The sequence below is a fragment of the Miscanthus floridulus genome, chromosome 16, assembly GCF_019320115.1.
Source record: "Miscanthus floridulus cultivar M001 chromosome 16, ASM1932011v1, whole genome shotgun sequence".
NCBI lineage: Eukaryota > Viridiplantae > Streptophyta > Magnoliopsida > Poales > Poaceae > Miscanthus > Miscanthus floridulus.
In genome coordinates, this window is record NC_089595.1 from 20,220,882 (window position 1) to 20,238,895 (window position 18,014).

The 18,014-nt window shown below is 43.0% G+C and overlaps 1 pseudogene; it reads left to right on the forward strand.

Moving 5' to 3' along the window:
* Positions 1–4,126: 4,126 nt before the first annotated feature.
* Positions 4,127–6,960, forward strand: LOC136510378 (uncharacterized; annotated as a pseudogene).
* The last annotated feature ends 11,054 nt before the right edge of the window (positions 6,961–18,014 follow it).

Below are 18,014 nucleotides of genomic sequence, written 5' to 3' on the forward strand. Positions count from 1 at the left end.
GGGCCGCGGCAGAAGCAGCTACCAGGGCGCAGCCGTGCAGGGATCAGGGGCCGGCTGGGCGGCCGGTGGTGGTGGAGGACGGGGACCGCCGGCCGCCGCCGCCAGCGCCAGGAAAGGAGTCGCCGAGTCAGTGGAAGGAAGGAAGCGTCCTCCTTTTTTTTTACAGAGTGTTACTGTCATAGTTGAGCAGGGCCAGGTATGGCAGGGCATACCCGTGCAGCCCATTAGGTCCGCCCGTGCCCTAAAAATCAAAGTATTTTTTTCCGACTAGATATATGCGCCGGCGTTGCACGGGACGAATTGAATAAGACAATGATTTGACACTTAGTTTTTTTTTTGTCAATGCATATGTACATATACGATGTAAGTACAATCGTATATACGAAATTACGTTCATACAAAATAGGTTTCATGTTTTTGGAATATTATTTGTATATATGTTAACGAATATATGTGGAAGTACCACCAAATTTGTTTTAATCTCCAACAATATTCATATTGTTTTGAAATAAATTTCAAAAAAATAGCAAAAAAAATTTCAAGAAAATATGTTTTTTTAGAAAGGCGACAAGAGATTTGCCGGATTTTTATTAGACGAGCAAAAAGGAACAAGAAAAAGGAATTACAACAAACAACGGGAGACCAAGCTCACCGCCACCACGGCACACCGGCCGACAACCCTACTAAATACCCACCTGAACGACAACTTAAAGTCTAGAAAAACAGCCTGAAGCCGAATAAACGCAAAACTAGACCAACCGAACAGTGACCAACAAATACTAGAACTACTCCTATTGTGGTCCATCATGAAATCTTGTTGCCAACTGGTATTGCTCTATATCTTCTTTGCAAAGGAGTGCCACCTAACTAGGCTGCAGCGACTTGTTCTGAAATATTCTTCGATTCCTTTCCTTCCATAAATTCCACCAAAAATAGATCATAATACCAAAAATAGATTACTTGATCCCCTCATGACCAGCGCCTAAGCCTCTATGGCCGGAGCCACGGCAGCCTTCTTCTGGATGGCGCTCGTCTTCTGCTTCTTGGCTTCCTGCTCAATGAGCATCTTGATGGCCTCCATGGGTTTCGAAATTGTATCTAAGAACCTGTCAATCAGTGTAAAGTTGTTTTCAGAGTTGTTATTGTTTAACTCTCGGCTAGACTGATCATCGATGGAAACAGATTGATTGACATAATCTTGCTGGATGTGTGTAGATGTGGGCTCAGGTGGCACAGGTATTGTATACGTGTTATGACTAGTCTGAGTAAGGATGGCAACGGGTCGGGTTCGGATCGGGTGGAGTCTCCGTGCACCCAAAACCGAAACCCGAAATTGAAACCCGAATCCGCCCCGAAAACCGATTCGGGTGAAAATTCATCACCAAAACGAAACCCGCGGATACCCGAAACCCGAACGGATACCCGAAACCCGCGGATATATATACACATATTCACATGTATAAACAAGAGGCAACAAATAATAAATATTTTCATGAGTCAACTTTAAATAAATTTAATAATCTAAGTAAATAAATTATTATTAGTATATTATAAAACATGAGTTTTAATTCCAAATAATTTATTTTGGATATCCATTGGATATCCACGGGTGGAAAACCAAACCCGAAACCGAACCCGATTGGTTTCGGGGCCCCGAACCCAAAAATCGTGGGTGAAAAACCATCCCCAAACCCGAACGCGCAGAACCAAAACCCACGGATATCTACCCCAAACCCGATCCGTTGCCATCCTTAAGTCTGAGCAACTGTGGATGTCTCTGGTGACAGAGCTTGGCTTTCAACTGACATAATAGGCGGATCTAAACTACTCTGTGCTTGCAAGGAAACTGTAAGTTCGGGCAGTTGTACAGTAGGAGAGCTCACCACCATGCCGTGAAGCTGATCCGCCTGCAGACCCATGCACAGGTTGGTGATGACGTGCTGCACCACTTGCTCCTTCTCCACTGCTGCCTGATTTGGAATAATTTCATGATTTAATCTTATAAAATTCGTACGATCTATGGTTGGAATTATTTGAATTTTATATGGTCTTTTAAATTAAAAAACCTTAGCCAATTTAAAAAACAAAATTATTCGTATGATTTGGGCTACCAAAACTCCCAACGCGGGCTGCTAGTGCCGTGCTTCCTCGTCTGGCCCAGGACGTTCGTCACCTCCACTTTATTCCTCTTCGGCTGTTCGCCCGTCTCCGCGTACGTACCGGTCTCGTTCTTCTTCAGCTGTTCGCCCTTCTGCCATTTGCGCCGCCGCAGTGTCGTCCCTTCCCAGGTCTCTACAAATTGAAGCAAAGCACCACCACCAATCGCTCTGGGCTTCGGCTAATCGGATTCGCACCAAGTCTATTTGCGCTACTACCCCGTGAAATCGACCCTGTATCTTTGGCGGATTGTCAGGTTAGTTCGTAGCTGTTCTTGGTAAAATAGGGTTTGGATTTCTTTGCAATTTTGGGTTAAGTTCCTGTGAGAAATTAGATTATTTATTAATCGATCTATGGCTTAGAGTATAAAGGTCACTTCACTTATCAAACATTCGATGCCTCGATGACATGTTGACAATGGCGACGACACTGACAGTCATGATTTATTAATCTCCAAAGTGGTTGAAAAATATGCTGAAATCCATGATCAAACCATCCATTCTCACCTAAAAAAGGATTTGGTTGAACATATTTGGGCACGATATGGGCATCATACCAATATCATGTTCTGACTTTGTGTTCTTGAACTTTTTATTAGAGCTGTTGTAAGATATTCATATGTACCAGTTATTTTCTAAGACAATTATTGCCTCGTGTATGCACGAGATGGAACAGATTTATAAGAGATTCATATGTACCTGTTATTTCTAAGACAATTATTGCCTCTTGTATGCACTGTATTGGTCCAACTTTGATGTGTTTAGTTCTTATACTCCACTGTGTGTCTTGAGCCACCCTGTTGGCATCTAACTCATCACACATGCAAAGGACATCAGAATGAGCAGAAAAAACCCATCAATCCCACTCAGGCAGCCAGTTCACATTTTAACAGAAAACACATAAATGGCACAATTCAAAAGGTTCTAAATTCTACATTTACGTGGTCTGATTACAACACAGGCTCTGAATTCCACATTTGTGTGGTCTGATTACAATACTGGCAACCGGTTCCACCGAGAACATAAACAAATTATTTATATATATTCATTACATAAATATCTGTCATCATCCTTCCTTCCAAAAAGCTGCTTCCAGCAATGCTCTATGCACTACCATCTCGACCAAATAATTCATCTCCCAGAGCAGTGACAGCCCTCACATGAGCCTCCTTTGCCAATGGCTCCATCTTAGAAGTGTCCACCTTCAACATATCAGAAAACCTATCCATCATTTTTTCCTGTGCTCCATGGTCTTTGAGTTATTCTCTAACACTTTGGATTCCTTGTTTTCCTTAGCTGCCATGTATGTCAACTTTGCAGCTTCCACTTTCTGATTTGAGATGCGTTCTTGGAAATCCTTCATGTTACTTATGACTTCAGTAATCTCTGACTGAGCATTAACTAGTTTCTCCCGTTGTTCTTCAACCACTATAGTTGCAGACCCATTAGCTGCTCCTTTCATTTTCTAAGCTTTCTTGCAGCCCACTGGACGCACATTTGGAGCCACCCTATTGGCATCTAACTCATCACACGACCTCTTCGTGCCTTGACATTTAGCTTGCAATTGCAGACTCTCTACATGACTTTCTTTTTTTCTAAAGTGGAATAATTGCAGACTCTCAAAACTCAAATTGTATGGTTTCATTCACTACTGATATTAATCTGCCTCAGATATGCTTTCTTTTACTAAATGTCTAAACTTTATATATTTTTATGCCTTGTGTTAATGTGAAATTGTGTCATCGTTTTCATTTAGTCATGGTTGAGCAAGTTGGACTCGATCTTGGTTAGTTTGAGTACTCAAATTAAGGAAGTTAGTTCATCTACCATAGAAACTAATAATCTTAATTAATTTTGTTGCTGCCAGTCAAGTACTATTTTTCGTACTCAAACATGTCTTGCAAAAGAAAAAAACTGATTGATTTCATTTCATTCTTACTCCTTGTTAGAGGGTCATGGATCGAAGTTGGATGAGTAAGCCAAGACAGGATACTGCATATCAAGATGGTGTTGAGCAATTTTTACTTTCGCTTACCGGGACATTCCACGTGATAGCGAGATACTTTGTCCTTGCAAAAAATGCAAAAACAGATTAAACCATAGCCATGATGAAGTCAGGACACATTTGAGATGTGATGGTATTATTCAAGGTTATACGACCTGGGTTCATCATGGAGAGATGTATGAAAGTCCACAATTTGCATTTGTTGACGTGCCAACTGACACTACAAACTTGCCTACTTCGGGTGTCTCAAGGGCTCCTGCAGTACAAGATGGCATGCAAGAACTACTTCAAGCTGCCTTTTTCAGGAATGAAATGTTTGAGTCACTACCAAGTATGTCTGAAGGTGTAGTAGATGTTGAATCAGGATTTGCAGATATGGAACAAACTGTAGCTGAGGATGTGCATCCTGCAGATGACAATGCTAAGGAGAGTGAACAGAATCTATATGAAAGATACTTGAAGGATGCACACACAAGCTTATATCCTGGGTGTAAATTTTCTAAGTTGTCATTTTTGGTAAACTTATATCACTTAAAATGCTTAAATGGCTGGACACAAGAATCATTTACAAGACTTCTAGGTGTGCTATCTGATTCATATCCTCCTCATGTAGACCTACCTAAGACATATTATCAAGTGAAGAGAATCATCCGTGCTTTAGGCCTTGACTATGTGAAAATACATGCTTGCCCCAAAGATTGCATGCTTTTCCGAGGAAGTTCAGCTAAGAAAGATTTTTGTGATGTGTGCCAGAGCTCTCGCTGGAAAGATTTTAAGAAGAATGGTTCTACAATTAGACCTAAGAAGAAAAAGAAACCAGCGAAAGTGTTGCGCTATTTTCCATTGATACCGAGGCTCCAAAGGTTATTTTCAACTACCAAAACTTTAGAAGACATGAGATGGCATGAGGACGGACGCACAAAAGACGGAAAAATGCGACATCCAGCGGATGGGGAAGCTTGGGAAGATTTTAATCGTAGATATCCTAAATTTGCAGCAGATGCTCGTAATGTACGCCTTGGTCTTGCAAGTGATGGATTTAACCCTTTTGGGAATATGAGTTCAAAGCACAGTACATGGCCTGTAATGCTGGTTCCTTACAACTTGCCACCTTGGATCTGCATGAAGCAAACATCCTTACTGTTGTCAATGATCATTCCTGGACCGGATTCTCCGGGGAATGATGTTGATATATACTTACAGCCCTTGATCGATGAGCTCTTAGAATTATGGAAAGGAGTGCAAACATGTGATGCCTCTTCTCGAAAGAAATTTCCTCTGCGAGCTGCACTGTTGTGGACTATAAATGATTTTCCTGCATTAGCTTACCTATATGGCTGGAGCACAAGTGGTACATATGCATGCCCATCATGTGGTCCAGCAACAAAATCATTTCACCTAAAGAATGGTAAAAAGATGTGCTATATGGGACATCGTAGGTGGCTCCCGCAGAACCACATATATCGAAGGCAAAAGAACCAGTTTGATGGCATGGTAGAGGTTGGACTTGCTCCTGAAATAATGAATGGTACTTCTATTTTAAAAATGTTAGAAGGTAGAGTTTTTGTTTTAGGGAAAAAGGACCTCACAACAAAGAATACAAAGGGAAATAACAAAGGAAAAAAGAAAGGAAAGCAAGGTGATGAAAGCCATCAGAAATCCAAGCGTAAAAGAGGACAAAAGAAACAGAAAGATGGGAACAATGGCAAGAAGGAGAAGAAGCCAGAAGATTGGTTGAAAAAGCGGTCAATATTCTTTCAGTTACCATACTGGGAAAAGAACAAACTAAGGCACAATCTAGATGTGATGCACTTAGAGAAAAATCTATGTGACAACTTAATTGGAACTTTAATGGATATTCCTTCCAAAACAAAGGATGGTCTTAAAGCACGACTGGATTTAGTGGAACTTGGAATTCGACACAATCTTCATCCTGTGGTAGATAATGAAGGAAAGCAAACTATGTCTGATGCACCTTTTACCATGTCTAGAGAAAAAAAGGAGGTTCTCTGTTCAGTATTCCAAAACCTAAGAACACCTGATGGCTATGCATCAAACATTTCTAGGTGTGTTAACATGAAAGATTGTACATTGACTGGACTAAAAAGTCACGACAATCATGTTTTACTACATGACATCCTTCCAGTGGCACTCCGATCCTGTTACCCCAGCAAAGATGTCATGGAAATAGTTATTGGAATATCTAATTTCTTTAAGAAGTTATGCTCGAAGGTGATAGATACTGATGAGCTACAAACCCTTCAAGAGAGTATTGTGGTAACACTCTGTAATATGGAGAAAATTTTTCTACCATCATTTTTTACTGTGACAGTGCACTTGATGGTGCATTTGGTAGAAGAAGTTAGACTTGGTGGCCCCGTTCACTACCGGTGGATGTACCCCATGGAGAGGTATGTAATTACATTTTGCAGGGTTATTGTCAATAATTTGTTCAACTAACAACAAGTGTTCATGATTTCATTTAGATTTTTTGTTTGGCTTAAAGCGCTTGTGAAGAACAGAGCTCAGCCAGAAGGTTCGATTGCTGAAGGGTATTGCATGGAGGAGTGCATGACATTTTGTTCCAGATTTCTTGATGGAGATACTCGTTTTAACAGACCGGCTAGAAATCCCGAACCTTCAGGCAATATGAAAGATATGTACATGTTTGAGAGTGCTGGAGAACCAATTGGAAAAGCTACTGTAAGCCATTTTGATAGCCAGCTTCTTATTCAGGCACATCGATACGTGTTGCGACACTGCGATGAACTTGAAGAATTCCGCAAGTGTGTACTATAATTTCTCTTGACTCTATTTTAAAATTTTATTATGTTGAAGCCATCACTGTATAACAAATAATCCATTGTTGTAGAGAGTTTGTGGATGAGGAGAAAGGAAAATCGTGTCCTTCAACTACTTTGACTCTGGCTTCCATCGATAAGTTGATAGACCAGCACTTCCCTGACTGGTTGGAACAGAAGGTAGTACAACTAAAATAGCTTATTAGGCGAGGAGTCTAATAGAATGAATTGATCTAATAATTAATTTCTTCACTACAGGTTATCCTAGGTGATGGACTAGGAATCACTAAAAAAGTTCGAGCTTTGGCTGCCAAACCGAGCAGACATGGTGTGAGATACAGCGGCTATATTATTAATGGTTTCAGGTTCCACACACTGAGTCGTGAGGCTGCAAGGTCGACACAAAATAGTGGTGTAGTGAACATTGCAGAAGATGGGGTTAATTATTATGGCAGATTAACAGATATAATAGAACTGACATACACTGACTACAAGGTTGTTCTTTTCAAATGTGATTGGTATGATGTCCATCATCGTGCTGGTTTACGAAACGATGAGTTTGGATTACCACTTGTGAATTTTTCAAAGAAAATACACACTGGGGAAAAACTGGAGCATGATCCCTGTGTCTTTTCTTCACAAGTGGAGCAAGTCTTTTATGTTGAACACCCAAAAGCTAAAGGATGGAATTCTTTGGTAAGATTTAAGCCACGAGATACTTTTGACATGGGTGATGATGAACTGCCACCGGATGAAGCAAATTAGACTAACTGGCTTTCAGGTATTATCAGGCTTTTTTTAGAGTATGTGGACAATTGAGTGCCACTAATTTTGACATACATAAATATAATAATAATTATTCAGGTTGCACTTATTACAAGGCATATTTGTTTCAGGTTACTCTTGTCTATGCAGGAGGGTGTGTGTTGCTCTGTTTCACCCAGGTGATGGATGTGTTCCTCCACGATGGATCGAAGAGCATCTTAGTTTCTGTAGGCTGCTAGCATGTGTGTTTCTTTGTAATATGTTTTTTAAGAAGTTTCATTTACAATTGGTGGTCTAAGTGAGAAATCAATGCCACTCACATGTAATGCTTGAATTATTGAGAAATTGAGTCCAGTAATTTATAGATTGGTCGTATGATTGAGAAATTGAGGTTAGTCATATGATTGAAAAAGCAGCATGTGTTTTCTTTTGCTTGAATCTTTGAGTGAAAATTATGAAATTGTTGAGCGTGTGAAAATTTTAGAAAAATATGGGGAAAAACATGTATTTTATTTGGCTTGAATTGTTGCGAGAAAATTATGGAATGTTGAGTGTGAGAACATTTTTTTATGAATAATATGGAAAAAATACAGGCAAGGAAGTTTTGACCTCTTGACCACGTGTAGAGAATTAGGGAAAGGTTACCACAACACTACATGTTCAAAAAAAGCATTTTTAGATAGTTATTGACGGTAAGCTGATACACTTTATCACGTATCTACAAGCATGTAACGGTCAAATAGAGTCTCTAATTTTGTGTTAGCTTGATATGTTTTTATTATCGTATCAAAAGGTGTCTTTACGTGCCTATAAACAATTGTTTGATATGTTCTGTGACGTGTCTAGATGGTACAAACGATATGAAGCATCTCTATATCTGTAACGTTTTGTGGCGTTTTTAGTATCGTGTCAATTAGTGTGTTTAGATATATATGGACGGTGTTATGACACACTTTATAACGTGTCTAGACGCTATTGACGATTAAAAGCATGTCTAACACCGTGTCATTTTGATACATTTCCAAAATCGTCTCGAGAAGTGTCTTTACATGTCTTGTAACAGTGAAAGCGTGTCAAATGTCGTATCCAGTTGACACGTTTCCAAAGTCGTGCTTAGAAGCGTCGTTACGTGCCCATGTACATACGCTTTCAACCAGCGTCACAAAGAAAACGTGTCTAGAGGGGGGTGTTTCTTGTAGTGGATTGAGGCCAAGCCTCTTGAGTGTTAGTGGTAGAGTGTCAGGGGGAGTCAGTGAATTGTCAGTGTTAGTTGGCTCTTGACAAGCAATCACCATGGCACGTTGCAAGAACATGGTTGTGGTCCTGGTGACGATAAGAGATGTCCTCCTCCTTTGTCTAGCAGAGACAAGGGGAAGGACCCAACATAGGATCCTACTAAGAAAAAGCGTAAGCGGTCTGATAGAGATACTTAGATGGCTATTGCCATTGCAGAGGTAGCTGCTAGTGCAGAAAGAGGAGGCAGGGGTGACAGTCTGAGGATTGAGGACCAGACCCAGCTCATGTTGAGAGAGCTATTCAGATGACAGCTGTCGGTCCTCCTCGAGGCAGTATCATGATTGAAGGTGTTCGTGTTAGTATTGATGATCCATCAGAGGACACCCCAGCTAAGGCAGAGACTGAGTAGCCTCAAACAAAGTAGCCAGAGATAGAGCAGGCTGAGCAGCCATAGGAGTAGAGGCTTCGTTGGTCCACTCGCTCTCATACCACAGTGTCACCTAGACCCGAGGGACTAAGACGCGAAGCTCGTGCACCACCTAGGTCTCATGGTCCCCCTCCTGTTGTTCACCTCGACATGAGGGCAGCCACTGCTCGCAAGGTTTAGGACTTGATGTTTGTTGAGTTCGAGTAGTGGTTCCCACCTCAGCGGGACCCGAGGGCCTCAGAGGGATTCTATACCATGCTACAGGAGGATTTCTACAATGCCTATGTGAATAGTATAGCAGTTATCAGATCACATAGAGTCTATTCACTAGAGGCTATAGTTGCAGCTGGAGTAGAGCATGTCCGACCCCTTCTCACTTACCTGCCTAGCTTGGCAGATCTACTTGGGTGTACTAGCTCATACATAGAGTCTTGGGTCAGAGAGTTCTATGCTTCACTTTGGATTGAACCAGATCACTGGTTCATTCACTTCAGCTTCAGAGGCTGTGATCATAGACTCTACAGCACCAGAGCTAGAGAGCTACTTCCTCTGTCTTGACTCTAGCTTTACAGTCTAGCGGACTTCAGAGTTAGGGACAGCTGCCAGCTTAGTTTGCCTCACCTACATAGCAGTTCTCATAGTGGTTTGCCACACCAGGCAAAGGGCAGGGGTTTACACCCATAGTCACCGAATTCACTCCTACTCTGTCTGTGTCAGTGATAGTGCCCTCATGGAGTCTATTTGCTATGTTCAGTGAGCTCATAGGTCACCCCACACCTCTAGAGTTTTAGGTGCTTGTGATGACTACGGTAGCTCCAGTGCTAGGGATAGAGACTATCCTCTCCTTAGTTGCTTCTACTGAGTTTCCACTAGTTGAGAGTTAGTCGCCTCCTTCTACTTTAGTATTAGATGCACCAGTGACAGCGATAGAGGTAGTAGTGGTTCCTACTTCTATAGTGTCACCTACAGAGCCACAGGGTCTGGTAGCTCCTACTTCTTCCAAGTCTCACCCGGCCGACCCAGCTGCAGAGACCACTGAGCCGACCCAGGCTACTCTACCACCACCTACATAGACAGAGGGTCAGATAGCTCAGAGCTCCTCAGAGTCCGACATTGATGTCCTAACTTCCCAGTTTGAGTATACTCCATGGACTTCTCAACCAAACTCGTCTGCTCCAGCCCCACCTCAGGATCCTTAGATTTTGGTGCTTGACGTCAAAGGGGGAGAGAGAGTATGTTAGATTTAGGAGGAGCAGGGGGAGTGTCATGAGATGGATTCGGTTCTTTGAGTGCTACCTTCATGCATCATGTTTACCATTTGCATATGTATTATATGTGTGATGATACTCTTTGTGACATGTGTGCTCTCTCTTTCTTATATATATCATGTCACTTGCTTATGCTCATTTGTTTTGCTTTCGTACTTTACTCCGGTTAATATGAGCATATTGTTTAGTACTCACGCTTATTTCATATCCTTTGAGTACTTAATGTTGGCTTGGTTTGTATAAGCATGCCTAACCCCTTTGTTCTTATTGACTCATGCTTATATAAACTAAGTATATTGAAAACCTCACTCATCTCTTACACATACTCGAGGTTGTTGTCATCAATCACCAAAAAGGGGAGATTGAAAGCATCTAGGCCCATAGTGGGTTTCGGTGATTAATGACAATGTAAGATTATTGTGACTAACGTGTGTTTTACAGAAATAATTTGAGTTAGGTCACGATAATGGTGATTGTTTGGGCAATCAATGGTATTCATGCCCCTATTGATGGAAATCGCTTTGGTTTTCAAAGGATGGACAACAAGGCTAAGGACGGCTAGTTCTAAGTGTCGTTTGGAGTTGGAGACACTTAGATTAGTTTAGGGCTTTGTTTTTCCTTTGGCCATACTATTAAGGTGGGGTATGAACCAGTAGCTTGACCTAGGTGAGCCTAATGTGTTAGGTGTGGTGCACACTTGTCAAACTTAGCCCTAGGTAGCTCAGGTATAGCCCAAAGATCATTTGAAGTCAACTCCATTCATAATGTGTTTTGATTTGGAAGTGTTTGGAGGTATTACAGAGGCACCAGACGCTGGACCACGTGGCACCGGACGCATCCGATCAGTGTTTGGAGGTATTGCAAAGGCACCGGGTGGTGGACCCCATGGCACCGAATGCGTCTAGTCAGTGTATGTTAGCACAGATGAAGGCCTGGAACCGACCGAACTCTGGCACAGTGTCCTCACCGGACGTGACTGTGCTTAGGGTTTGGTTGCCTGTGGCACCGAATGCTGCACCGGACGCTGGAGGCCAGCGCGTCCGGTGCAACTCAAAGAGGTTCCAGAGAGGGATTTTCAGGACCAGACACCAGAAGAGTCCGGTCAACTAGTCGTTGCCTGTCAGAGCAGACATCACATAGCCGTTGGCTACTGACCGGACGCGTCTGGTCATCCCGACAGGTCCAGTGCATGCTGTAAAAGTTGAGTTGGATTCCAACGGGTATATTTGAAAGTGGGGGCTATATATACATCTCCTACTCATCCAATATATCTCTATTGCTCATTTGATCAGCTGAGGCAACCCTTTGAAGTTCTTGAGAGAGCAAGTGCCTAGTGGGGTAATTGAGATTTGTTAATCCAAGATTAAGGACATTATTAGTGTCTAGGGAGTAGCAAGTGTGCATCCACCTTCCTCATTAGACTTGATTAGGTCAAGTGAGAGTTTGTGCTTGTTACACTTGGTGATCAGCATCACCTAGATGGCTTGATGGTGATTGGAAGATTGGTGATCATCCGGCGTAGCTTGTGGATGACCCAACTCATCTTGTGAGCGGTTGTGGGTGATTCACCGTGCCGGAGTGGTGAAGAATCAGTCCGTAGAGAGCACTTGATCCTTGCGCAGATCAAGGGGGAGCATTACCCTTGCACGGGTGCTCCAACGAGGACTAGTGGATAGTGCCGACTCTCTGATACCTCAACAAAACATCGTCGAGTTCCTTCCTTCTCTTTACTTTAAGCATTTACTTTGAGCAATTCATTTCATGTCTTTACATTCTTAGAATTGCCATGCTAGAGTAGGATTGGAACCTAGGTTGCTAAACTCTTTGTGCGAATAGACTAATAGGATACACTTTTAGGCACTAGGGGTGAAGTGGGCTAAGTTTAGGACATAATTGTTGTAAGAATTTTTAGAGAAGTCCAATTTACCCCCCCCCCCTCTTGGGCATCTTGATCCTTTTAGCCTCGAGCCCACTGCCACCGCCTCGTCCTAATCGAGTGGATAAGGATGAGGAGCATTACCGTGGTCCCCACAAAGCTTCACGACACCTTACCCCCTCTTCTCTCACCACGCGGTGGCTCTAGGGCAGCCGACCGTTGTGCCGCCATGGCCGCAATCTGGTTCCCGCTCACCTCCAGCCAGGCATCGGATAAGAGCGCACTATTTCGCACCGCCTTAGAACTTGAACGCGTGCGTGGGAAGAAGGAATCCATGGCCCGGAGAAAATATCTTGTCGCTACTGTGCTGCCTTGAACCGACCTTGTCGGCTATAAATAGGCCCAGAGGTTGCTCCCCGGCTTTCACCATCACCACAGAGAGTTTTGCCTAGTCTAGGAACATACCATCTCCCTCTTATCCTCCCCTCCCTTCCCTTCTTCTGAGCCCTAGCTCAGTTTTCACCAATCCGGTCATCGCGCTCGCCATGGGAGCTAAACATCGAGCTCTCCCTCCCTGGCGCGTCTTAGCTCGATTAGGTTGGCAGGAAGGCTCCTTGACCCCTCCGCTACCTCCTCCTCCCCTCCTAGCTCTCTCCATCCCTCTAAATCGCCCTGGCCATGTGGAGCACCCACTGCCACACCGCCATAGTCACTGCCATTGTCAGTAGGACACTGATGAGCGTGGCCACGACCTCCATGCACCCCTACATGCTCCATGCACCCACCACACCCACTACTACGCTCCCAAACACCCCACGTGCAAGAACTCATGCCATAGTCATGCCACCGCCACAACCACCCATTACACCCCATAAACCCCTCAGCAGCCATGGAATAGTCTTAGGAGCACCGTCCACCACCTCACTTTGAGCCTCGAGCAAGTACATCGCCGGCAGAGCCAACTCCGGTGAATTCCAAGCCCCTGCTCTGTTTCTGTCGCCGCACCAACGCCGTTCTCTCCCCATCCCTTTTTCCTCCCACTGTCCGTGGGCCCAAGCCAGAATGGCATCCACATCGTTGGATGGGAGGAGACAGTGACGCCAACACGTGGACCCCACGCGGCAGCAGCCCCCTCTCCTCTTTCCCCTTCCTCTATGGACTTGGTCCATGAACCAGTGAGAAAGGAGGATTGTCTACAGCACAGGGAACGTCTAGCGCACAGCACGGTGCCATCAGGCTAACCCCGCCCACACTGGCCTGCACGTCAGCCACATAGTCAAAGGGAATATTGCTAAGTACACCCCGAGAGTGTACATAGAGAGGTGGAAAAGGCCTTTCCATGCATAGAAAAATTCCTAGAAAAATCCTAAATAAACTAGGTACAACCTAGAATCCTACCCAAGCTTTTCCATCTCATTTTCATTACCATAATTTCCAAAAATAATTTCCAAGATATAGTCCAAATACCTTTTTCCTATTAAATCTTAGAAAATCATATCTCCTCCATCTTAAATCCAATCCCTTGATTCTCCCACCAAAAATCTTCTAAGATAAAACCATGTCCATTCATATCATTTGTCCTATTATTTGGTGCCCATTTAAATTCTAGTTATGTTTGTTTTCCATTTCTTTTATTTAACGCTAACCCGTAGAATAAATATTCGAATATAAATACTCGATTATATACACACACATGATAATAAACTTGCACCTATGCAAATGTATATGTGGTAGGAATAAATATATAAATATACATGCAGATAGTTATATCTCCGCATGACTAACTCTTATCCATAAGCATACACATGCATGTGCCTAACCTACATTTTTGTGTATACAAATACGTATACATGAACCCACTTAGTTGGTACCATCAAACAACCTTCGTGGACCTGTAGAAGTCGGTCAGGTCATCTATGATGACTTGGTTAGGCTTTCTCTTCATGTTCACATAGTAGTGGAACCTAATAATGTGGTCTGGTTTTCCATCAGAAGACCACACCCTTCCATCCTAACCTACAAAAGCCACATCTTGTTGGATGAGACCTCTTCATCCAACTCTTACTTCAAATTGACATAATAATGATAACTTAGATATAAAAAACTATCAACCAAATAAGGCCAACTCATCTAGGACCGACCCCGTTGAATGATTCTGACTGCTTGTATGGCTACTTGAAATGCTCTTTGTTTGCCAACGTTAGACAATGTAGATAGAGGATGATGGGATCCAGAAGTACAAGACCTAGGAGCAAGAAGTATAGGAATCAAAGTCTTGGAGTAAGGGTATACTTGTCAGTGAGCGGAGGCAAGTCCTAACACCCACCTACCCTATCCCCCCACATAATCCACCATCTGTAAAACCACTTCCCTTCCTATCTCTCCACCATCACCGCAATTCACCATCTCCACCATACAACCTACTCCCTCCCACTTTCCATTAATTTCCTAATAAACACAATTTATATTATCACTATTAATGTTGCTAAGTGGATCATCGTTGTGAGCATATACGATATATGATGAATACTTGAGGAATAATATGAACTTTATGACATGGACTAAGAACATGAATCGTGATGCTAATTGAACTGGTAAACTAAAACCTATTTCTGATGGGAGCGAGTGGGGGTATTTCCACGTGGTGTGGATTACCTTTGGCAGGTTCGCCTAGTGAGGGTTCCTACTAGGGGGTATTTCCACGTGGTGTGGATTACCTTTGGCAGGTTCGCCTAGTGAGGGTTCCTACTGGGAGATACTCGCTTCGGTCATATAAGGACCGGTTCATTTGCCATCTCGCCTAGCCAAATATCTCGTACTACCACATGTCTATATGGGTAGACTTGATCTCACACCCCGTTAGATAGAAGTATAATTTCTACTAGAAGGCCGGTGTTGGCAGCGGAATATCAGGAGCAGACCCGGTTGCTAAGTGATCTTCCATGGTCCGGTTGGCGTGGTTGCTAAGTGATCCTCCACGTTAAGCCCCTTGATTTGGCCGAGTTCGAGCCCCTTTTATTGACCGGATGATGTGGTATCATCTGAAGTTCTTCCAACCCCTGAGAAGCCGTGGTAGAATTATACGGACATCTAAGGTCGCGTACTATCGGGTATGGGGTCTTGTTAGGCCTGTCTAAGCCATGACAATGGTGTCAGACGGTGCCTATCTTGTGGGGAAATTTGTACAACCTCTGCATAGTGTATTGAATCTATTCGAATAGCCACGTCCTTGTAATGGGCAATCGCTGAGATGAGGTCACAAATGATTAGATGTTTTATAAAAGGAAATTATAATAATCTGGTAAGTTGGAACCTATCAAATACAACAAACCCCGGGAACTGGTGAGAAGGGTTAATACTCTCCTAGGGCCCAAACCTCCAAATTTACTTATAACTCCACTCCTAACATATACCACTCTGCCACCATAAACCACCTCCACCACTATAAACCACCACCATATATAGCCTCTGCCATCTGCCTAACCTCAACCCCAAGTTAGGGCTTGCTGAGTACTTTATGTACTCAATCCTCCTCATTCTATATTTTTAGGAAGAAAGCTACAGGAAGCATATATGAGGATGTAACTATCCAAGCTACGCAAGGAATAGGACAATAGAAGTGCACACGAAGACAGAGCCGTACGACTACGCCAATGGAACTACGCTAGGATCAGGATATGGAAATAAGTCTAGGGTTTACGTCCGCACTCCAAGTTTCCTGTAGGAATGGTGCCACGATGACTTAGGACCGCCGTGTTAGAACTCTGATATATATATATATATATATATATATATATATATATATATATATATATATATATATATATATATATCAAGGCCTATGGTCCAGGTATGTAAATATGAACTTTGTAATGTGTTTTCCCCGCTCGCAATAAAAAGTATGGTTTTTTATATCAATCCTTTTCGAATTGTGCGTATCAGCTACTGATCCAGGGACTGATACATAATGCACAAAGGACCCTAATTAGGGGCCCGACATCCCGAGAAGTCAAATATTTTTCTTTGACTAATTATATATAAAAGAATATTAATATTTATAATGTATATTTAGTATCATTAAATATATCATGAAATGTATTTTCATAATATATTTATTTAGTGATATAAATGTTGCTAATATTTTTTAAAGCTAAACTTAAGAAAGTTTAACCAGCACACAACTCATAGCGTCATTCTTTTTGGGACGAAGGGAGTAGTATGTTACTACTTAGTAGGACTAGCCTTAGAGCCTGTTTGGATCCCTCCTCCAAACTTTAGAGCTATAAAAACTTTAGAGCACTTTACTCAGTTTTGAGATATAAAGCTCTAATGTGAGGTGGGGCTAAAGTTCAGAGCTAACTTTAGACTACCTGTTTGAAGACTTTTGCTCTAAAGTTTAGAGGAGGGAAAACAGACCCTTATCAAGTGAAAGGGCCCCAAACTGAGTTAGTTACGTGGTTAGCATGCCTTAGGTTCTGAGTTCGACTTCTCATGGAAGCGATTTTTATGCTGGGGTTAAAAACCTCATCAAAGTAGTACTATAATAAGTACCCTTTTCTTTATTTAGCTCATAAATAGGAGTAATAAAAAGCATTGTGAGTCTTCAGCTAAACCGAGCTTGACCGTGGAAACTGTGGGAGGTATAATCCTAGGTACCCACGATAATGGACATGGACCGCACCATTAGGAATGGTCTAGCCCCACAAGATCAAGGTGTGTGGTGCAAGGCACTACTCGCGTGTGCACCATAAGGCTTCAGGAAGAAATCTTGAAGATAGAAAATGATCTGTTCGGATATATTAGATATCGTATTTCTTGTAAATACTTATCATATAACCGAACAGATCTACATTTAACCGATCTGTAACTATACCCTCCAGCCTATATAAGGCGGGTAGGAATCCCCCTCGAAAAGACATCTCATCTCAGATCTCTCATAATACTATCCACCAAAGACACTTAACATATGGTATTACGTCGACTTAACAGCCTAAATATGTCTAAATCACTGTCTCTACGCCCCCGTGTTAACATCGGATTCGTATTACGCATAACTCCACCCATCAATCTAGGTTTCGTCCTCAGTACGCGCGGGTTCAGTCTTGTCCCCCAGATCGGATATGATCCGGATTCCAGAGCAGAGCCGGAGGCAGCATCTTCTCTTCTGTCATGCTCGTGCAGCAGGAGGAGGAGCGCGTGCGTTGACGCGGTCGCCGCGTGGAAACCCAACGCAAAACCCAAACCCATCCAGCAAGCTAACCAACCAACCCGCGCGGTGGGCCCCACCACTCCCACAGAAAAACCGTCAGCACTCACCGTCCCGTACCCGCTCCTCACTGCCCGCGGGCCATCCCGGTCCCACGCGCGTTGGGTGGCAGAAGAGGGTAGGAAGCGAGCCGAGTATACGTAGTACCACAGGAACATGACAGGACGTTGTACCGCCTCGAAAAAGTCGCGGGGACGCCCGATATTTGCCGGCA